The sequence below is a fragment of the Scylla paramamosain genome, chromosome 11 (assembly GCF_035594125.1).
Source record: "Scylla paramamosain isolate STU-SP2022 chromosome 11, ASM3559412v1, whole genome shotgun sequence".
NCBI classification, from domain to species: Eukaryota; Metazoa; Arthropoda; class Malacostraca; order Decapoda; family Portunidae; genus Scylla; species Scylla paramamosain.
In genome coordinates, this window is record NC_087161.1 from 9650797 (window position 1) to 9674414 (window position 23618).

The 23618-nt window shown below is 46.1% G+C and overlaps 1 protein-coding gene across 9 annotated transcripts in view; it reads left to right on the forward strand.

Moving 5' to 3' along the window:
• The window catches only part of LOC135104928 (uncharacterized), a 221239-nt gene that overhangs the window by 61977 nt on the left and 135644 nt on the right, over nucleotides 1-23618 (forward strand). The window lies entirely within an intron of this gene.

Consider the following 23618-nt stretch of genomic DNA (forward strand, 5'->3'; position numbering starts at 1 on the left):
AAGAATGGAGATCTCTGCAAAAGGGAAGAGGGTCCGAATGTGCTTCACTTTGGAAGTTAAGTAGTCAAATAATTTCTTATAATCAGAGGAGTTAGGTGAGAGGTATACAGCACAGATAAATTTAGTTTAAGAGTGACTCTGTAGTCGAAGCCAGATGGTGAAAAACTCGGAAGATTCAAGAGCGTGGGCACGAGTGCAGGTTAAGTCGTTGAGCACATAAACGCAGCATCCAGCTTTGGATCGAAAATGAGAATAGAGAAAGTAGGAGGGAACAGAAAAGGGGCTATTATCAGTTGCCTCTGACACCTGAGTTTCAGTAAGGAAAAGAAGATGAGGTTTAGAAGAGGAGAGGTGGTGTTCTATAGATTGAAAATTAGGTCTTAGACCGCGAATGTTGCAAAGTTAATGAAGAAAAACTTGAGGGGGTTGCCAAGACACTTAGAATCGTCGACAGAAAGGTAGTCCGACCTGAGGACATTTATGGTCCCCTCCCCAGATGGGGACTCCAGGCTGGTGTAGGAGTTGCCATGATAATTTTGAAATTTTGAGTGAAAGGTGTGTGTGTTATTAGGTGCTTGTAGTTTTGTGTGGAGGAAGAGAGTTGTCCTTAGAGGGCAGGCTGTGACTGCCCCCTTGTGTTGTGAGACACAAAGGGAAACGTTCAATGAGGTCACAGCTGGGTTTAATGATAAATTCACACCACCCCCTGAACAGTGCTTTAGACCTCACTGGGAGTAATTATCGTTTCGGCAGGTCTCTCTCTCTCTGTCTCTCTCTCTCTCTCTCTCTCTCTCTCTCTCTCTCTCTCTCTCTCTCTCTCTCTCTCTCTCTCTCTCTCTCTCTCTCTCTCTCTCTCTCTCTCTCTCCTTCTATTTTTTCTTATTCAAACAAAAATTTACATCAGGCTTAAAACAAAACGTTTTTTTTATGCTGTTATTTGAAAAGCCTATACTTAGATGTAAAGAAGAAAATATATACAAAAGCGAACTCATCCTACTATATATACACATGATTAACACAGCACTAGTGTGGGAGTTTGTGTTTTACGCCACCTGTGTGCAGCCACTTTCACTTGCTGGAGTGTCATTGTCTGTGTATCACTCGTGGCTGCCGTAAACACATTCCACAGTCTGGAGGTTCTGGCTGTGTAAGAGCGCTGGTGCTGCTTCGAGTAAGATCGAGGCATTTGCACCAGCATGTCACTGGAGGTGGTGGTCCTGGACTCCCCCTGGACAGCTCGTGGTGCGAGCCTTAGCGAGCTGAAATGAGGGACCTCCAGAACCCGGGCCTTGTGCTGGACCACCAGCGCCGACAAGTCCCGCCGACGCTCCAGCGACGTGACTCCGGTCTGCTCCTCCTCCTGCTGCTGCTGCTGCTGCTGCTGCTGCTGCTACTGTCCGTCCATCCCCACCAAGCGCAGGGCTCGTCGTTGCACAGCATCCAGTCTCTGCAAGTGGGTGGGGGCACTCGACATCCAGGACTGTACTCCATACAAGGCCGTATCTGAGCCTTGTACAGTGTGAGGATGCCCCGGGAGTCGAGGTTTCCCGACATCCGACGCAGTGCAGAGACTCGCTGTGAGGCCTGGTGGGCAACAGCAGCAACATGGCGGTCAAAGCGCAGGCCACAGTCCACTGTCACTCCCAGCAACTTGCCGTGTTCCTGGAGGGGAAGTGCCTGGCATCCAAAACTCAGCCTGAGATGGCTGGGGAGGCAGCTGGGGACCGTGAGATGACCTATGGCCTGCGTCTTTTCTGGAGCGAAGCTGACTTGCCACGCCTCTCCCCACTCCATCACCAGCCTGAGCTGCCTGTTCAGCCCTCTAACGGCTCGCTGACTGTCGGAGCGGCAGTAGGAGCGGGAGAGACTGCAGTCGTTGGTGTATGCAAGCAGAGTCGGTATTTGCCGCAGGAGGTCATTGATGTATATGTTCCACAGGATCGGGCCCAACACTGAACCCTGTGGAACTGAGGCCTGTATAGGTAACGACTGGGATGCCTGTCCATTGATGACTACCCGGAGGGTTCTCCCCTGGAGGTAGTCCTCGAGCAGTGCAAGGAGGTTGCCCTGGATACCCTTGGCGCAAAGCTTTTTTTACAAGCCCCGCGTGCCAGACCCCAGCAATGTCCAGGGCCAATGTCCACCACAAGAGTATCCAGACCTTCGTCCAGGGCATCCTGCCAGCCATGGGAGAGGAGGGTGAGGAGGTCCGCTGTTGAGCGGCCAGGCCGGAAGCCGAACTGCCTGTCAGAGACGAGGCCGTGCTCACTCAGGTGATGACAGATGACACCTGCCACTACCTGCTCCAGCAACTTGCCCACCACAGAGAGCAGCGAGATGGGGTCTGTAGTTGCTGGGTTCAGACTTTGAGTTCTTCTTGTGGGCTGGTACCACCCGCGCCTCCTTCCATATAGAGGGCCACCTGTGCTCCATCAGGCAGGCCCTGAAGACGCTGGTGAAAGGACCTGACAGCTCACTGGCGCAGCGTTTGAGGAGCCGCGGGCTGATGTCGTACGGGCCGGTGGCTTTGTTCTCCTCTACTTCCCTCATTAGCCGCTCCACCTGTCCACGTGTCACCTGAACATCGGCGACGGTGTGGTCTGTTTCCTGAGGGAGGTGAGGTGGACGTCTACCCGGATCAGTGACTGACATCTCTGCGAAAAACTCAGCGGGTAGAGAAGCCTTGTCCTCACTGCTGGTGGCTGTCGTCCCGTCCAGCCTTGTCAGTGGAGGAACAGTGTCGCGGTGGCCTGTTCCTTGCTGCTCCTTGACAAGCCTCCACCAGGTCTTGTGGCCACAGAGCTGAACCACAGAGCTTTCGCCTCATGTCCTCTTGCTGCTGCCGTCTCGCCCACCTGCAGGTAGCTGTCACCCGTCTACACGCCACACGATGTTGGGCCCAGTTGTAGTGTGTTGGACGACGTTTGTACCTCACCCAGGCTTCGTGTTTAGCCTCAGCGGCCGCTCGGCATCGGTAGCCGAACCAAGCAGGGTCACTAGGCCTAATGAGGTACCTTCTGCTGGGGACGTGTTGCTGCTGCAGGGCAAGGAGCTTGATGGTGAGGGCACGGGCTTTTTCCTCCGCGTTGCCTATAAGTAGGGCGTCCCAGTCCAAGCGAACGATGTCGTGTCTCGGATGCCCAGTCGGCCTGCTCCCACAGCCAGATAGTGCGCGGGGTGGCGGCCTCCCTCGCTATATCCAGCTTGACGCGTGACAACACGGCGTGGTGGTCGGAGGTGCCCACCGTCCCCAGTTGATGGCAGACGATGCTGGAATCAGGGAGATCTGTTAGCACAGGGTCCAGCGACCCTCCCCTCTCATGTGTAGGGAAGGACACGTGGTTCGTCAGACCCTGCCCCATCTGGAGGCTGTTAAAGGCATCCTGCTCCAGGTGGAAGTTTAGATCCCCCTGAATCATGACGTGGGAAAACTTGTGTTGCTGTAGCATAGTGTCCAGTTCCTCCGTCAGGAAATCCAGCGCTGAACGTCCTTGCCTTGGGGGACGGTACATGACATACAGGAGGAGTCCTGTGCTGTCATTTATCACCACTCTGAAGAATAGCGCCTCCATTCCTACAGGCAGCACGACGTCAATTTTTTGAGTTTGGAGGCCGTGTTTGAAGCAGGCAGCCACGCCTCCGCCCACTCTATGCTCACGGTCCTTCCTCACCCACTTTGTGTAGCCCGGGATGTTGCCAGACGTCGGCTCCACCTCACCACTGAGCCACGTTTCCGTGACAGCAACAATGTCCGCGTTGTGTCGGAGGACAAAGTTGTGGGTGAGGTCACCAAGGTTGGTGCGAAGACCCCTCACGTTGGCCGACACAACAGTCAGGTGTCGGCTGAGGTGGCCAGTCTTTTGTTTTTCCTTGGCGCTGGTTTGACTTAGGGCTAAAGCACTGTTCAGGGGGTGCTGTGAACTTATCATTAAAGCCAGCTGTGACCTGACTGAACGTTTCCCATTGTGTCTCACAACACAAGGGGGCAGTCACAGCCTGCCCTCTAAAGACAACTCTCTTCCTCCACACAAAACTACAAGCACCTAATAACACACACACCCTTCACTCAAAAATTTTAAAATCATGGCGACTCCTACACCAGCCTCGGAGTCCCCATCTGGGGAGGGGACCATAAATGTCCCCAGGTCGAAGTGCCTTTCCGTCGACGACCCTAAGTGTCTTGACACCCCCCTCAACTTTTTCTTCATTTACTTCTGCAACATTCGCGGTCTAAGATCTAATTTTCAATCTGTAGAACACCACCTCTCCTCTTCTAAACCTCATCTTCTTTTCCTCACTGAAACTCAGGTGTCTGAGGCAACTGACAGTAGCCCCTTTTCTGTTCCCTCCTACTTTCTCTATCCTCATTTTCGATCCAAAGCTGGATGCTGCGTTTATGTGCGCAATAACTTAACCTGCTCTCGTGCCCACGCTCTTGAATCATCCGAGTTTTCCACCATCTGACTACGACTACAGAGTCATTCTCATACTAAATTTATCTGTGCTGTGTACCTCTCTCCTAACTCCTCTGACTATAAGAAATTCTTTGACTACTTAACTTCCAAACTGGAGCACATTCTGACTCTCTTCCCTTTTGCAGAGATCTCCATTCTTGGAGACTTCAATGTTCACCACCAGCTTTGGCTTTCCTCTCCCTTCACTGACCATCCTGGTGAACTAGCCTACAACTTTGCTATCCTCCATGACCTAGAGCAATTGGTGCAACACTCTACTCGTATTCCTGACCGTCTTGGAGATATGCCCAACATTCTTGACCTTTTCCTGACCTCTAATCCTTCTGCTTATGCTGTCACCCTTTCTTCTCCGTTGGGCTCCTCCGATCACAATCTCATATCTTTATCTTGTCCTATCACTCCAATCCCTCCTCAGGATCCCCTAAGCGAAGGTGCCTCTGGCGTTTTGCCTCTGCTAGTTGGGGGGACCTGAGGAGGTATTTTGCAGATTTTCCTTGGAATGACTACTGCTTCCGTGTCAGAGACCCGTCTTTGTGTGCTGAGAGCATAACAGAGGTGATAGTGTCTGGCATGGAGGCGTACATTCCTCACTCTTTTTCTCGTCCTAAACCTTCTAAACCTTGGTTTAACACAGCTTGTTCTCGTGCTATACATGATAGAGAGGTGGCCCACAAAAGGTACTTAAGCCTTCCATCACCAGAATCTCATGCACTTTATATTTCTGCCCGGAACCATGCCAAGTCTGTTCTCCAACTAGCCAAAAACTCCTTCATTAACAGAAAATGTCAAAACCTTTCAAGATCTAACTCCCCTCGTGATTTCTGGCATCTAGCCAAAAATATCTCCAATAACTTTGCTTCTTCTTCTTTCCCTCCTCTACTTCAACCAGATGGCACCACTGCTATCACATCTATTTCTAAAGCTGAACTCTTTGCTCAAACCTTTGCTAAAAACTCTACCTTGGACGATTCTGGGCTTGTTCCTCCCTCTCCTCCACCCTCTGACTACTTCATGCCACGTATTAAAATTCTTCGCAATGATGTTTTCCATGCCCTCGCTGGCCTAAACCCTCGGAAGGCTTATGGACCTGATGGGGTCCCTCCTATTGTTCTCCGAAACTGTGTCTCCGTGCTTGCACCTTGCCTAGTCAAACTCTTTCAGCTCTGTCTGTCAACATCTACCTTTCCTTTTTGCTGGAAGTTTGCCTACATTCAACCTGTTCCTAAAAAGGGTGACCGCTCTAATCCCTCAAACTACCGTCCTATTGCTTTAATTTCCTGCTTATCTAAAGTTTTTAATCTATCTTCAACAGCAAGATTCTTAAACATCTATCACTTCACAACCTTCTATCTGATCGCCAGTATGGGTTCCGTCAAGACCGCTCTACTGGTGATCTTCTGGCTTTCCTTACTGAGTCTTGGTCATCCTCTTTTAGAGACTTTGGTGAAACTTTTTCTGTTGCCTTGGACATATCAAAAGCCTTTGATAGAGTCTGGCACAAAGCTTTGATTTCCAAACTACCCTCCTACGGTTTCTATCCTTCTCTCTGTAACTTCATCTCAAGTTTCCTTTCTGACCGTTCTATTGCTGCTGTGGTAGACGGTCAGTGTTCTTCTCCTAAATCTATTAACAGTGGTGTTCCTCAGGGTTCTGTCCTGTCACCCACTCTCTTCTTATTATTCATTAATGATCTTCTAAACCAAACTTCTTGCCCTATCCACTCCTATGCTGATGATACCACCCTGCACTTTTCCACGTCTTTTCATAGACGTCCAACCCTTCAGGAGGTAAACATATCACGCAGGGAAGCCACAAAACGCCTGACTTCTGATCTTTCTAAAATTTCTGATTGGGGCAGAGCAAACTTGGTATTGTTCAATGCCTCAAAAACTCAATTCTCCCATCTATCAACTCGACACAACCCTCGAGACAACTATCCCCTCTTCTTCAATGACACTCAACTGTCCCCCTCTTCTACACTGAACATCCTCGGTCTGTCCTTTACTTATAATCTGAACTGGAAACTTCACATCTCATCTCTAGCTAAAACAGCTTCTATGAAGTTAGGTGTTCTGAGACGTCTCCGCCAGTTTTTCTCACCCCCCCAGCTGCTAACTCTGTACAAGGGCCTTATCCGTCCATGTATGGAGTATGCTTCACATGTCTGGGGGAGGTTCCACTCATACTGCTCTTCTAGACAGGGTGGAATCAAAAGCTTTTCGTCTCATCAACTCCTTTCCTCTAACTGACTGTCTTCAGCCTCTCTCTCACCGCCGCAATGTTGCATATCTAGCTGTCTTCTACCGCTATTTTCATGCCAACTGCTCTTCTGATCTTGCTAACTGCATGCCTTCCTTCCTTCCGCGGCCTCGCTGCACAAGACTTTCTTCTTTCTCTCACCCCTATTCTGTCCACCTCTCTAACGCAAGAGTTAACCAGTATTCTCAATCATTCATCCCTTTCTCTGGTAAACTCTGGAACTCCCTGCCTGCTTCTGTATTTCCACCTTCCTATGACTTGAAGTCCTTCAAGAGGGAGGTTTCAAGACACTTATCGACCAATTTTTGACCACTGCTTTGACCCTTTTATGGGACTGGCATTTCAGTGGGCATTTTTTTATTAGATTTTTGTTGCCCTTGGCCAGTATCCTTCCTACATAAAAAAAAAAAAAAATCCTTCTGTCAGGACCCTTCTGAGAATCGTTTCCTGCCGCATCGCAATCGCAGCGTGGTCTGTCTTCACCTTTGACGCCCCTTTGGGATCTAAGATGATGTGGGTGGGGCTGGGGTGCGGGAGGGTTGGGTCGCGCACCTGGTGTGGCGGAGTGAGGTCCTGATCGCTGCTGACCTCGTTTCTTCCTTCTCTTGTTGCTGCTGCTCCTGTTGTTGTTGTTGTTTCTGCCATTGTTGTTGCTGCTGATACTGCTCCTGTTGTTACTGCCGTTGCTGCTGCTGCTCCTCCTGTTGTTGTTGTTGTTGTTGTTGTTGGTGGTGGTGGTGGTGGTGGTGGTGGTGGTGGTGGTGGTGTTGGTGGCGGCGGCGGCGGTGGCGGCGGAGTCAGTGTCGGTGTCGGCCGGTGCTGATGCTGCTGCGGCGACTGTGGTGGCGGTGGCGGTGGCAGCAGCGGTAGCTGTATTTGTGGTGGGGTTTGCTTCTACTGCCGCGTGTCTAAGAGGTCTGGGCTTCCCTGATATCCACCACTGCCTCCAGCGGACCGAGGAAGCACACGCGTTTTCCCAAGTTCTGGCGATTGAGAGAAGGGTGGCTGTTGTCGCTACAGAGCAGGTGGCGGTCTTCTCCTGATTCTCCCTCACATCAGTAAGAGCGTCTATAAGCCCTAATAGGTCCATCAATTGTGCCTTTTTGTTAATTATCCAGTCTCTCTGTAGACGGAGGGACTGAATCACATTTCTATCTTTCATTACCTGTTTTTGTAGCTGGATAACAGTGATGGCGAGCTCGTCTTTTTCCAGCTGCAACAGGTGTTGCCTCGCGTCATCATCCACCCCATCGTGTAGAGGTATGGATGGAAGGTCCACTCCAGGGTTTTCACTAATGTAGACCACTTCATCCGCTAAATTGGCTTCGTGACGTAGCTGCTGAGTGTCCTTACAAATGTAGGTTTCTCTGTCACCTAGGCAAGCTGTGTGGCACACGTTAGGACATTCGTTACTGCCCTCACAACTCACGTAGCGGGTAGATTTGGTAGCCGCCCTACCACACACGGCACACCATCGCTGAGGACAATATCCCGGGAGATCACGCCTCTTGATGAGCCTGTGTTCCGCCATTTCACGTAGAGATGGAGATAAAAAACAGTGATTTGCGTTACTAAGGAACTGATTTGAATGCGTGGAGCACACTGAAAACACGTCCGTCCTCCACGGCGGTGACCTCACCTCTCTCTCTCTCTCTCTCTCTCTCTCTCTCTCTCTCTCTCTCTCTCTCTCTCTCTCTCTCTCTCTCATCATTCTTTCTCGTTCATTCTTACTTTCTTCATTGCGTTATCTCGCTGTAAATTAATATACATATATATATATATATATATATATATATATATATATATATATATATATATATATATATATATATATATATATATATATATATATATATATATATATATATATATATATATATATATATATATATATATATATATATATATATATATATATATATATATATATATATATATATATATATATATATAAATTTACAGCGAGATAACGCAATGAAGAAAGTAAGAATGAACGAGAAAGAATGATGAGAGAGAGAGAGAGAGAGAGAGAGAGAGAGAGAGAGAGAGAGAGAGAGAGAGAGAGAGAGAGAGAGAGGAAAAAAGAGAAAGCTAGAGGTACAGAAACCAGATGTACAATGCTGAGTGGCCTCTCGCTGACAGTTACTTACTATAAGAATTTCCGAGCCCAGGCTCTCTCCTTCTTCGATTAATTTACTTTATTTCCCTTTGATCAATCAGTTTGAGTCACACACAGTTCACAACAGAAGACTTGCGGTCGACCATGAAATAACTACTATCTATCTGGCCCCTCTTTGTTTCCTCAAGAGAATTTATAGAAATAAAGTATTTTATTTAAGTAGAGACAGCGCGACGGGTGTGTGTGTGTGTGTTACACCCACCCCCTTCTTTCCTAGTACCCACCTCTCCCTCCCCTTTAGCAGCAGCGAGGGAAAAGGTTTGGAGCACTTTCTTACGCTCACATGCTACCTTGTTGTTGGAGGGAGCAGACGTACTCTAGGATTTACCGGAGACTAAGGCGGGATACTAGGTAGCTGGGTCAGTTGCCTTAAGGAAAATAAGTGAGTCATTATCGGTCATATGCCCCAGCTCATTTATATAGAATAGAAGTCTCCATAGTAGTCTACCTGTAAGTGTAGTAGTGAATTACACACTACACCCAGGGAAGCGACTCCTCGGCCGTACAATTGTACAAGTTGAGTTTTGTGCACAGTGAGCGGTGACTGACCATCCTGTGTGTTCGTGGGCATTCTTCCGTTTTGTAATTGTTTCTTGTCTTTCATTAGTGTCCCCTGTTTGTTTTAAATGCTTCTGCGGACTGAGGAAGTTCAGCTGCAGACAACTTACGTTCTCTGCATAGTAAACTCTACTCCCTCCCCAGGGCATGACAACGCCTGCCGCCCAGGAGGCAATAAACGATTCTATATATATATATATATATATATATATATATATATATATATATATATATATATATATATATATATATATATATATATATATATATATATACACACACACACACTGGTGATTTGGTTTTCCTTACTGAGGCTTGGTCGTACTCTTTTAGAGATTTTGGTGGTAACTTTTGCTGTTGCCTTAGACATATCAAAAGCTTCTGATTGAATCTGGCACAAACTTTGATTTCCACACTACCCTCATACGTCTTCTATCTTCCTCCCTGAAGCTTTATCTTGAGTTTCCTTTTTGACCGTTCTGTTACTGCTGTGGTAGACGGTCACCGTTCTTCTAAATCTATTAAGAGTGGTGTCCCTAAGGGATCTGTCTTGTCATCCACTCTCTTCCTATTATTCATCAACTGTATTCTAAACCAAACTTTTTGTCCTATCCATTCCTACGCTGATGATACCACCCCTAACTTTTTCTAGACGTCCAACCCTTCAGGAAGCAAACAGGTCACGCAGGGAAGCCACAAAACGCCTGACTTCTGATCTCTCAAAAAATTTTGATTGGGGCAGAGCAAACTTTGTATTGTTATATGCCTCAAAAACTCAAATCCTCCATCTATTAACTCGACACAAACTTCCAGACAACTATCCCCTCTTCTTCAATGACACTCAACTGACCCCCTCTTCTACATTGAACATCCTCGGTCTGTCCTTTTTTTTATAACCTAACAGGAAACTTCACATCTCATCTCTAGCTAAAACATCCTCTTTGAAGGTAAGCGTTCTGAGACGTCTCCGCCAGTTTTTCTCACCCCCCTAGCTGCTAACTCATTACGAGGGCCTTATCCATCCATGTATGGAGAATGCTTTACATGTCTTGGGGTGTTCCAGTCATATCGATCTTTTAGACAGGGTGGAATCAAAAGCTTTTCGTCTCATCAATTCCTCTAAGTGACTGTCTTCAGCCTTTTTCTCATGTCCGCAATGTTGCATATCTAACTATCTTCTACCGCTATTTTCATGCTAACTGCTCTTACGATCTTGGTAACTGCATCCCTCCTCTCCTTCCGCGGACTCGCTGCACAAGACTTTCTCTCACCCCTATTCTGGTCACCTCTTTAAAGCAAGAGAATTCTCAATCATTCCTATCTTTCTCTGGTAAACTTACGGCCTGCTTCTGTATTTGCACCTTCGTATGACTTGAATTCCTTCAAGAGGGACGTTTCATGACACATCCTTCAATTTTTGAGTACCGCTTCGGACCCTGTTGGGGGACCGGCATCTCAGTGGGTTTTTTTTTTTTTTAATTAGATTTTTATTGTCCTTGGCTGGTATCCCTCCTACATATATATAAAAAAAATTGAGGTCACAGCTGGGTTTAATGATAAGTTCGCAGCACACCCTCATCCAGTACTTTAGATCTCTCTGGCATGAATTATCGTTACGGCAGGTGTCTACTACCTCCTCTTGTGTGTGTGTGTGTGTGTGTTTGTGTGTGTGTGTGTGTGTGTGTGTGTGTGTGTGTGTGTGTGTGTGTGTGTGTGTGTGTGTGTGTGTGTGTGTGTCTATATATATATATATATATATATATATATATATATATATATATATATATATATATATATATATATATATATATATATATATATATATATATATATATATATATATATATATATATATATATATATATATATATATATATATATATATATATATATATATATATATATATATATATATATATATATATATAATGCCAGTCTTGTACCTACAGCATCAAGACAATAATCTAACCGACTTAAACTTAATATTATATTTTTGCATTATTTGGATTTATAATCATTGTATGTAACTTTATAAGCATAAATATTTAATTTTGTTAGCTATTGCGTCAAACGGAGATATTTTGGGTATTAGTCTCGTACCAGTAACAATAACGCCCGGCCTTCCACAACGCAACTATCGAAGGTATAAGACGCAGTGGGATTTTCCGATTTTTTTTTCTTTTAAGCGTGTCTTATAGGTATGATGGGAAATATGGTTTGTATATACCTGTATCCCCGGACGACAAAGAGTATCCATCCAAATCGAACCACCTCCTTGGGTGCGGCGAATAGCGCAACGTTCTTTTTAATATTGTAACATAGCTGAACACACACAAACACACACACACACACACACGTTTCATCACGCATCTCATAGCCTTTTCCAAACCACACCACCCAATAAATAACGCACGCTGCGGTCGCAGCTCACCCATTGTCTACAGGATGATATTTAAATCTCTCTCTCTCTCTCTCTCTCTCTCTCTCTCTCTCTCTCTCTCTCTCTCTCTCTCTCTCTCTCTCTCCTCTCTCTCTCTCTCTCTCTCTCTCAAGAGTTTATGGATTTGGCTTTTGAGGTGTCCATATCTCTTGAACCAGTTGAAATAATGGGAAAGTGAAACAAATAGGAATTTTTTTTTTTTTTTTTTCGTGAAAAGGATGAAAGTTATTGGTTAATACCAGCATTACCCAGGAGGACAGAATAGGGGATACAAGAGGAAGTAGAAAGTTTTGTGCGACGAGACAGGAGAATCATACATCTAAGCAGTGTAGAAGAGTGGTAATCATGGCAATGATGGTAGAGGATATTGAGATACATGATTGCGGCGGCGAGAGATTTAAAACAAGTTACTAAAGAAGAGGAACCTATAAAAAAAGTTTTGATTTCACTATGTGGATTGATAAGGAGAATAAGTTTTAACGGCTATAACAAAGAACATCCATATTCATGGAATCTTTTTTTTTTTTTTCAAGAGAAGAAACATCAAATTTCAAAGAGATTTCTAGAAAACATTGGTACAAGTAGAATAGGAAAAAGTCTCAGTGAAGGAGGAAAACGTTTCCGAAGAGCTTTGTTGAGTGGACAAATGCAGGAGTTGAGCTTTGAGGCACTGACTTACATAAATCTTGCCATGTCCCGATTCAAAAAATTTCAGAATGGTTAAAATTTTGGCGTTCTGTAGCTTCTCCAAGTGAACTGTTTAATTCCTATTGGACGTCTGGGAAATAACTTGGTGTATATATATATATATATATATATATATATATATATAGAGAGAGAGAGAGAGAGAGAGAGAGAGAGAGAGAGAGAGAGAGAGAGAGAGAGAGAGAGAGAGAGAGAGAGAGAGAGAGAGAGAGAGAGAGAGAGAGAGAGAGAGAGAGAGAGAGAGAGAGAGAGAGAGAGAGAGAGAGAGAGAGAGAGAGAGAGAGAGAGAGAGAGAGCGATTGATTTTGGAGGAGATAGCAGACACCTGGCATTACGGCTAAGTCACTCCCGTTGGGGTACTTAAATTATGTGTGGTTGATGTGGTACTGCAAACCTATTGTTGACCCTGCCTGTGCCATCTTTCCCTATTTCCTTTCGTGTCTCAATAACACAGAATGCAGTCGTAACGAAAAAAAAAAAAAATATTTATTTACATTAGTACAGAAATACACACATCAACACATTCTCAATTTCAAATAAGTTTTCATCGTATCCAAAAATCAAATAGCCTAGGATCCCCATCTGGGAAGGAACCATAAAAAATCGCCAAGCCATGTTCTTCGGTTACAGAGTTACAACTGTCGTAAAAAGGGTGCAGGAGTCACAAGGGACCATGCACACCAGTGTTTGAGCCCTGCACTGAGTCCACGTAGGAAGTGGCTCGGTGAAGCTAGTCCAGGTGCGACGGCTTGAAGGGGCTGGGAATTGTAGGCGTAACAGAAATTGGCGACCTCGTCAGGATAGCTGGGAGCTTCGTCACCACTTGGAGAAGACAGTTTGTTTGTTTCCTTGTTTTGTGTGTGCCCACGTTTAGAGTAAATCGTGGAGGGCAGGGCTGGTAGCAGTCGTGAATGTCGTGACCCTACATTTGCTGGGAACAGCAGTGTAGATTTGACCCATTTCGGTGTGAAGACACCTAGTCCCACCCATGGCGTCCACGGACGAGTTAGCCCTACCCGCAGCGTTGGTGGCTTCTCCCAGACCGAAGGCATGTCTAAGGAATTGAGATTTAAATTGGAGATGAGGAGAATGGAGCTGGAAGCAGAAGCTGAGGAAAAGGAGATTGAAGACTGAGGAGGCTAGAGAAGCCAGGAGGCTTGAAGCCGAGAAGGAGGAAATGAGATTACTTGAGGCGGAGGAGGCAAAGATGTATGAGAGGGAGAGGGCTGAGAAGGATAGCATATTTGATTTGGAGAAGACTCGAATTGGAGTTAATTCACCTCATGGGTTGAAGAGAGAAGAAGGAGTTAAGGAAGATACTGTAGAAAGCCAGATGGTGAGGAGGTTGAAGTTGATTCCTGAGTTTGATGAAAAGAAGGTGATGGAGTGATTTAGGGGATTTGAGAAGAAAGACTCAGAATTTGATTGGCCACAGGAGAGGTGGGTTGGCCTTGTTGCCAATATGTTGAAGGGCAAGGCATTGGAAGTTTATGACAGGATGTCAGTTAAGAAGGACTTAGAGGATTATGAGGAGTTTAAAGTTAACATCCTGAGAGCGTATGAGCTGCGGCCGGAGGCGTACAGGCTGAAGTTCTGCGGAGGCAAGAAAAGGCCCAGTGACTCCTTTTCAGAATGAGCTCTATCTCGAGGAGAAAAGTGGATTGCTAGCGAAAAGGGCACCTCCTAGCATGACTTAAAGGAACTCATGGTAATGGAGCAATTTATTAATGTGGCCGAGAAGGAGTTGGTACCGCTGCTCCGTGAGAAAAAGTTTTAAAACCTTGAAGGAGACAGCAACTTGGGCAGATGACAACGTGTTGGCGCACCTGCCTGAGCCACGGTGGACTGGTGGTACGTCTGGAGGTGCTGGTGATGTGTATGGCGGCGCGGCCGGCGTCAGTTTGTCTGGGAATCCACGTTATAGTAGTGGCTCCAGTAACAACTCTGGCCGAATAAGTCCTGTAGGTAGTAAGATTCCAATCAGCCCATGAAGGAGACAGTCTGGGAGCATGCAACACAGTACTTCTCTTCTTATAGTGTGCAGCCCACATTTTATTACTGTAGAAATATGGGACACTTCAAATTGAATTGTCCCAAATTAATAATTGTCACAGCTTCCAAGACACCCCAGAAAAGGTGGCCTTGATTGTCTCCCAAGGCCGGGACCAGAAGGATGATGAGATCCGGGCAGTGTTTAGTCAGAAAGGTGGAAAGACTGATGTGGCATGCCTCTCATCTGCTGTTACCTCACCGTCCCTTGTGAGGTATGAGTTGGACTGGTGCCGTCCATTTTTGTGTAAGGGCACTGTTGAGATTGATGGGGTTACATACCCTGCTCCAGTTTTGAGGGACACAGCAGCACAGCAGTCGCTGTTAAGGAATGTCGCTGGGAGGAGAGTTGCCTCCGGTCAGCCAGTGTGGTGATGGGGAATTGGCGCCGCAGAGAGCTTCGCCACAGCGGAGATTAGGCTGATATGCCCGCTAGTGACCGCAGAGAAGTAGGTGGCACTTGCGGTCGATTTCCTTCTAGGGAATGACCTGGCAACTTGAAGAGTCTGGGTGCAGCTCCCGTCCGCGGACGCCAAAACAGATGTGGAGGCTACTTATGTTGCTGACTCTGTTAGTCCTGTTGTTACTCGCCCTAAGGCGAGTAAGAACAGGACTAACAGCCCCGTCATCGGGTGCCCGCGGGATCTGTGACTCCAGGGGTCGACTGCAATAAGGCAGTACCACCACAAAAGAAGCGCAGTGTTTGTCTTGATGCCGCAGTGGGGGAAGAGTGCCCAGAGGCCTGTCCCACTGCTGGCCAGGGTTCTGACGAGCCAGAGTTAGACTTGTCTTTGAGTCAGTGTATGAGGCTGACTGCAAAAGCGCACAGCCAACGCAAGAAACACCTAACTTTATGGAGAGTGTTGCCAAGGGTTAGGTTGGAGTGATGAGTTTGGATCGTTTGTTTGATGGCTTGCCTCACCCTGTGGAGCCTCATCCCTGTGGCACTCAGGGGAGTTGTCACCTGGTGTTGAAGCTGTGGGCGCCGGTACTCAGTCTGGGCCCCAGCTAGTTGGGTCTGGTGTCAGGGGTCGCTACCGAGGGCGGGGAGACCCTTGACTGCTGGGGAGGTGGGATGTTTCCTCCCCTGCATGGTGTACCGGAGGCGGGAAGCGGGCTGCTCCCTTGCCGGGACCAGGTACGGTGGGCGTTTGGTCACAAGTTGAGCTACCCGTGCTGACAGCTGCTGCTACCGCTGTCAGTGTAGTCAAGGAGGGTTCTGCCCCTCGTGTGTGTGCTGCCCCATTACTTGCCAAGGCAAGAGTGGATGGCAAGGAAATAGAGGGTCAGGTAGTGTTTGCAGAGAGCAGCAATATTGTGAATAGCTGGCAGAGAGAGGACAGAGGTTTGGAGCTCCATTTTGATGTGCCATCCACAGTTAAGGAGGCATGGGTGCTGGAAGCACATAGCAACCTGACGCATGGTCATTTTGGAGTCAGGTTGACTCAGGAGCATTTGGCACAGGTTTGGTGGTCTGGTATGACCATATTTGTTGGGCATAAGCGCCTGATGACCTCTTGTCTGTGGCCTCTCTCAGTTGTGTTATAACCAGTGTTGTTTCCCCTGGTGTGGGGTAATGTTGCTTGCCCGATTCCTCCTTCTGGGGTAAGTTATGATGTTACTGACGTGAGCGTTACGGCGTCACGTCGAAAGGCAGCACCGAGTAAGGCTGCCTGTGCTAGTGTGTTGCTTGCCGCTCAGGAAGCACCATCAGTGTTACTAGGGGCTTTGTTTGGCCAAGCTGTTAGTACTTGTCAGATGCTGGGCTCGAAAAGTGTATCTGTGATAATGGATGTCGGCTTCCTCGAAGCAACAAGGTATCGGAGATGATGAGGCTTGCACATGGGAGCAGTTGCTGGGACCAGTGGGGTTGGCCAGGCTCATGTGTGAGCTGTGGATTGTTGTTTTGTGATGGCCACTTGCGGGTGTTTGGCTCTGTGTACGGAGGTGTGTGTGCTGCATCCTGGAAAGGAGGAGCTGTCAGCTCAATAGAGATACCTGTGTTATCAAGGGGCCAGTGGGGGAAGTGCAGAGTAATAGTAGTGTTGTACCTGACAGTGAGACACAGGCCTGGTGGTGTCACATCCGGGTAGGAATATATTATTTAGTTGAGAGTGACCCAAGGGTGCCTCTTAGTTTTGCCAAAGAAGTGGCATTTTTATTTTTTTCAATTTTGTAGGTGTAGCTTTGAGGCATGGAGCCAGAAGCAGGCAAGTGGGAGTAATGGTGTGGACAGCAATGGCCCGATTGAGAGGCAGGGATGTATTTGGCATGCCATGATGTTGCCCCAGGAGACTATGATCCCTGATGAGCTCATTGTGTGTTGCAAGGAAGCAGGGATGTCATTGTTGCTTAGTGACTCTGAAGCTTGTACAGTGTGGAGAAGATACAGATAGAATAAGCGTGTACTAAAGAGAGGAGGAGTGGTGAGAGGAAGATGAAGTAGTGAAGGCAGAGGGACTGAGACGACGATGGAGGCAGAGGAGGAGTGACCAGAGTCACTTGCAAGATTGGCGCAGCTATGGCTGCTGGAAAAGGGATCTCAGTAAGATGCCCTGCAGTAGAAAGCGTGCACACCAATGGAGCAGAGAAGACCACAGGTTTTGGGGTCTGGGAGGAGGAGTAGGAGGAGGAGAAAGAAGAAACGGGAGTTCGAGTTGAAGGGCTTAGTGGGGACCCCAAGATTTCTAGTTGTGTAATAGTCATCTATGTCAGTGCTATAGTAGCCTTCGATGTTTTGTGATGAATATTGTTTAAAATCTGATTAAAAACCCTTGTTTAAATCTGATGATGTGCCCGACTACTTGTGTGTTCCTAGAATTTTAGTAAGCTTTTGTATAGGTTATGAAAATATTAATTTTATGAGGAAGCGTGTAAAGTACAGCGAGATAACGCAATGAAGAAAGTAAGAATGATGAAAGGGATAAGACAATAAAAGAGAAGAGAGAGAGAGAGAGAGAGAGAGAGAGAGAGAGAGAGAGAGAGAGAGAGAGAGAGAGAGAGAGAGAGAGAGAGAGAGAGAGAGAGAGCTAGGGTACAGAAACCATATGTATGATGTGGGAGTGGCTGCTCGCTGCCATTAACTTACCATAAGAGTTTCCGCGCACAGACACTCTCCTTCCCCAACTGATATACCTTATTTCCCTCTGTTCAGTCATTTTGAGTCTCACATAGTTTGCAGCAGAAGAGTTGCCCTTGTCTTTTGTTCAAACAGACTACTGCGGGGAGCGGGTGTGGGCGCATGTCTGTGTGTGTGTGTGTGTGTGTGTGTGTGTGTGTGTGTGTGTGTGTGTGTGTGTGTGTGTGTGTGTGTTGTACCCATCCCCTTCCCACCTTTAGCAGCGGCGCTGGAAGGCGGTTGGAACACTTTCCCATGACAGTCACTATCTAGCAGTTGGAAGAAGCAAACGTACTGAGACGTTCTCTAACATTTATCGGAGAGTAAGGCAGGATACTAGGTAGCTGGGTCAGTTGCTTAAAGGGAGATAAGTGAGTCATTACCGGCTATATGTCCCGGCCTATTTATATAGAATAGAAGTCTCCATTATAGTCTGCCAGTAAGTGTAGCTGTGAATTACACACTACACTCAGGGAGGTTACTCTTTGGCTGTACAGGTGTACAAGTCGAGTTTGCACAGTGAGCGGTGACTGATCCTCCTGTGTGTTTGTGGGGACTCTTTCGTATTAGTTTTTTGTGTCTTTTGTTTATAACCCTGCTTGTTTTAAATTCTACTGCAGGCTGAGGCAGTTCAGCCACAAAAGGACCTAAGTAATTAGCTGTGTAGTAAACATATCTCTCTACTCAGGTCGTGACAAGGCCTCTCGCCCAGGAGGCAGTAAACGATACTACTCAGCTTGACACTATAACACTATGTTGGGCAGTGGGAGGAATGTCATGGGGATATATATATATATATATATATATATATATATATATATATATATATATATATATATATATATATATATATATATATATATATATATATATATATATATATATATATATATATATATATATATATGAAAAAAAAAACAGTTAAAACCCAATAACACGAATATGATCAAGGTATAATTATCCGTTGGGCTTCCACCCCACCATGATATTCCTCCCACTGCCCAACAGAGCGTTATAGTGCCAAGCTGAGTAGTATCGTTTATTGCCTCCTGGGCGAGAGGCCTTGTCACGACCTGGGTAGAGAGTTAAGTTTACTACACAGCTAATTACTTAGGTCCTCTGTGGCTGAACTGCCTCAGCCCGCAGTAGCATTTAAAACAAACAGGGTTATAAACAAAAGACAAAGAACTAATACGAAAGAGTCCCCACAAACACACGGGAGGATCAGTCACCGCTCACTGTGCAAACTCGACTTGTACACCTGTACAGCAAAAGAGTATTTTTTTTTTTTTTATGTAGGAAGGATACTGGCCAAGGGCAACAAAAATCTAATAAAAAAAAATGTCCACTGAAATGCCAGTCCCATAAAAGGGTCAAAGCAGTGATCAAAAATTGGTGGATAAGTGTCTTGAAACCTCCCTCTTGAAGGAATTCAAGTCGTAGGAAGGTGGAAATACAGAAGCAGGCAGGGAATTCCAGAGTCTACCAGAGAAAGGGATGAATGATTGAGAATACTGGTTAACTCTTGCGTTAGAGAGGTGGACAGAATAGGGGTGACAGAAAGAAGAAAGTCTTGTGCAGCGAGGCCGCGGAAGGAGGGGAGGCATGCAGTTAGCAAGATCAGAAGAGCAGTTAGCATGAAAATAGCGGTAGAAGACAGCTAGATATGCAACATTGCAGCGGTGAGAGAGAGGCTGAAGACAGTCAGTTAGAGGAGAGGAGTTGATGAGATGAAAAGCTTTTGATTCCAACCTGTCTAGAAGAGCAGTATGAGTGGAACCCCCCCAGACATGTGAAGCATACTCCATACATGGACGGATAAGGCCCTTGTACAGAGTTAGCAGCTGGGGGGGTGAGAAAAACTGGCGGAGACGTCTCAGAACACCTAACTTCATAGAAGCTGTTTTAGCTAGAGATGAGATGTGAAGTTTCCAGTTCAGATTATAAGTAAAGGACAGACCGAGGATGTTCAGTGTAGAAGAGGGGGACAGTTGAGTGTCATTGAAGAAGAGGGGATAGTTGTCTGGAAGGTTGTGTCGAGTTGATAGATGGAGGAATTGAGTTTTTGAGGCATTGAACAATACCAAGTTTGCTCTGCCCCAATCAGAAATTTTAGAAAGATCAGAAGTCAGGCGTTCTGTGGCTTCCCTGCGTGATATGTTTACCTCCTGAAGGGTTGGACGTCTATGAAAAGACGTGGAAAAGTGCAGGGTGGTATCATCAGCGTAGGAGTGGATAGATAGATAGATAGATGGATAGATAGGAAAAAGAAGATGAGGTTTAGAAGAGGAGAGGTGGTGTTCTACAGATTGAAAATTAGATCTTAGACCGCGAATGTTGCAGAAGTTAATGAAGAAAAAGTTGAGGGGGGTGTCAAGACACTTAGGGTCGTCGACAGAAAGGCAGTCCGACCTGGGGACATTTAGGGTCCCCTCCCCAGATGGGGACTCCGAGGCTGGTGTAGGAGTCGCCATGATGATTTTAAAATTTTTGGGTGAAGGGTGTGTGTGTTATTAGGTGCTTGTAGTTTTGTGAGGAGGAAGAGAGTTGTCTTTAGAGGGCAGGCTGTGACTGCCCCCTTTTGTTGTGAAACACAAAGGGAAACGTTCAGTGAGGTCACAGATGGGTTTAATGATAAGTTCACAGCACCCCTTGAACAGTGCTTTAGACCTCACTGGGAGTAATTATCGTTTCGGCAGGTGTCTATATATATATATATATATATATATATATATATATATATATATATATATATATATATATATATATATATATATATATATATATATATATATATATATATAGTAGGAGGAGGCAGTAGGCACCTGCCGAAACGATAATTACTCGCAGTGAGGTTAAAAGCACTGGATAAGGGGGTGTTGTGAACTTATCATTAAATCCAGCTGTGACCTCACTGAACATTTCCCTTTGTGTCTCACAACACAAAGGAGCAGTCACAGCCTGCCCTCTAAAGACAACTTTCTTCCTACACACAAAACTACAAGCACCTAATAACACACACACCCTTCACTCAAAATTTCAAAATTATTATGGCAGCTCCAACACCAGCCTCAGAGTCCCCATCTGGGGAGGGGACCACAAATGTCCCCAGGTCGGACTGCCCTTCTGACAACGACCCTAAGTGTCTTGACACCCCTCTCAACTTTTCTTCATTAACTTCTGCAACATTCGCGGTCTAGGACATAATTTTCAATCTGTAGACCACCACCTCTCCTCTTCTAAACCTCATCTTCTTTTCCACACTGAAACTCAGGTGTCTGAGGGAACTGACAGTAGCCCCTTTTTTGTTCCCTCCTACTTTCTCTATCCTCATATTCGATCCAAAGCTGGATATTGCGTTTATGTGCGTAACGACTTAACCTACTCTCATGCCCACTCTCTTGAATCATCTGAGTTTTCCACCATCTGGCTACGACTATAGAGTCACTCTCAAACAAAATTTATCTGTGCTGTATACCTCTCACCTAACTCCTCTGACCATAACACATTCTTTGACTACTTAACTTTTAAAGTGGACCACATTCTGACTCTCTTCCCTTTTGTAGAGATCTCCATTATTCGAGACTTCAGTGTTCACCACCAGCTTTGGCTTTCCTCTCCCTTCACTGACCATCCTGGTGAACTAGCCTTCAACTTTGCTATCCTCCATGACCTAGAGCAATTGGTGCATCACCCTACTCATATTCCTCACCGTCGTGGAGATACCCCCAACATTCTTGGCCTTTTCCTGACCCCTAATCCTACTGCTTATACTTTCACCCTCTCTTCTCCGTTGGGCTCCTCTGATCACAACGTCGCATCTGTATCTTGTCCTATCGCTCCAATCCCTTCTCAGGTTCCCCTCTGGCGTTTTGCCTCTGCTAGTTAGGGGGACCTGAGAAGGTATTTTGCTTCCTGATTTTCCTTCGTTATGTGCCGAGCGCATAACAGAGGTGATAGTGTCTGGCATGGAGACGTACATTCCTCACTCCTTTTCTCGACCTAAACCTTGGTTTAACACAGCTATTTCTCGTGCTGTACATGATAGAGAGGTGCCCCATAAAAGATACTTAAGGCTTCCATCACCAGAATCTCGTGCACTTTATATTTCTGCCTGGAGCAATGCCAAGTCCGTTCTCCAACTAGCCAAAAACTCCTTCATTAAGAGAAAGTGTCAAAATCTTTCAAGATCTAACTCCCCTCGTGACTTCTGGCATTTAGCCAAAATATCTCCAATAACTTTGCTTCTTCTTCTTTCCCTCGTTTATTTCAACCAGATGGCACCACCGCTATCACATCTATTTCTAAAGCTGAACGCTTCGCTCAAACCTTTCCTAAGAGCTCTATCTTGGACGATTCTCGACTTGTTCCTCCCTCTCCTCCACTCTCTGACTACTTCATGCTACCTATTAAAATTCTTCGCAATGACTTTTTTCATGCCCTCGCTGGCCTAAACCCTTGGAAGGCTTATGGAGCTGATGGGGTCCCTCCTATTGTTCTCCGAACCTGTGCCTCCATGCTTGCACCTTGCCTAGTTAAACTCTTTCAGCTCTGTCTGTCAACATCTACCTTTCCTTCTTGTTGGAAGTTTGCCTACATTCAACCTGTTCCTAAAAAGAGTGACCCTTCTAATCCCTTAAACTACCGTCCTATTGCTTTAATTCCCTGCCTATCTAAAGTTTTTGAATCTCTCCTCAACAGGAAGATTCTTAAACATCTATCACTTCACAACCTTCTATCTGATCGCCAATATGGGTTCCATCAAGGCTGCTCTACTGGTAATCTTCTGGCTTTCCTTACTGAGTCTTGGTCATCCTCTTTTAGAGATTTTGGTGAAACTTTTGCTGTTGCCTTGGACATATCAAAAGCTTTTGATAGAGTCTGGCACAAAGCTTTGATTTCCAAACTACCTTCCTACGACTTCTATCATTCTCTCTGTAACTTCATCTCAAGTTTCCTTTCTGACCGTTCTATTGCTGCTGTGGTAGACGGTCACTGTTCTTCTCCTAAATCTATTAACAGTGGTGTTCCTCAGGGTTCTGTCCTGTCACCCACTCTCATTCATCAATGAGCTTCTAAACCAAACTTCTTGGACTATCCAGTCCTACGCCGATGATACCACCCTGCACTTTTCCACGTCCTTTCATAGACGTCAACCCTTCAGGAAGTTAACATTTCACGCAGGGAAGCTACAGAACGCCTGACTTCTGATCTATCTAATATTTGTGATTGGGGCAGTGCAAACCTGGTACTGTTCAGTGCCTCAAAAACTCAATTCTTCCATCTATCAACTCAACACAACCTTCCAGACTACTATCCCCTCTTATTCAATGACACTCAACTGTCCCCCTCTTCTACACTGAACATCCTCGGTGTGTCCTTTACATAATCTGAACTGGAAACTTAACATCTCATCTGTAGCTGGAATAGCTTAAATGAAGTTAGGCGTTTTGAGTCTCCTCCGCCAGTTTTTCTCACCCCTACCCCCGGCTGCTAACTCCGTACAAGGGCCTTATCCGTCCATGTATGAAGTATGCTTCACATGTCTGGGAGGGTTCCACTCATACCGCTCTTCTAGACAGGGTGGAATCAAAAGCTTTTCGTCTCATCAACTCCTCTCCTCTAACTGACTGTCTTCAGCCTCTCTCTCATCGCCGCGTTGTTGCATCTCTAGCTCTAGCTAGTCTTCTGCTGCTATTTTCTTGCTAACTGCTCTTCTGATCTTGCTAAGTGCATGCCTCCCTTCCTCCCGCGGCCTCGCTGCACAAGACTCTCTTCTTTCTCTCACCCCTATTCTGTCCACCTCTCTAATGCAAGAGTTAACCAGTATTCTCA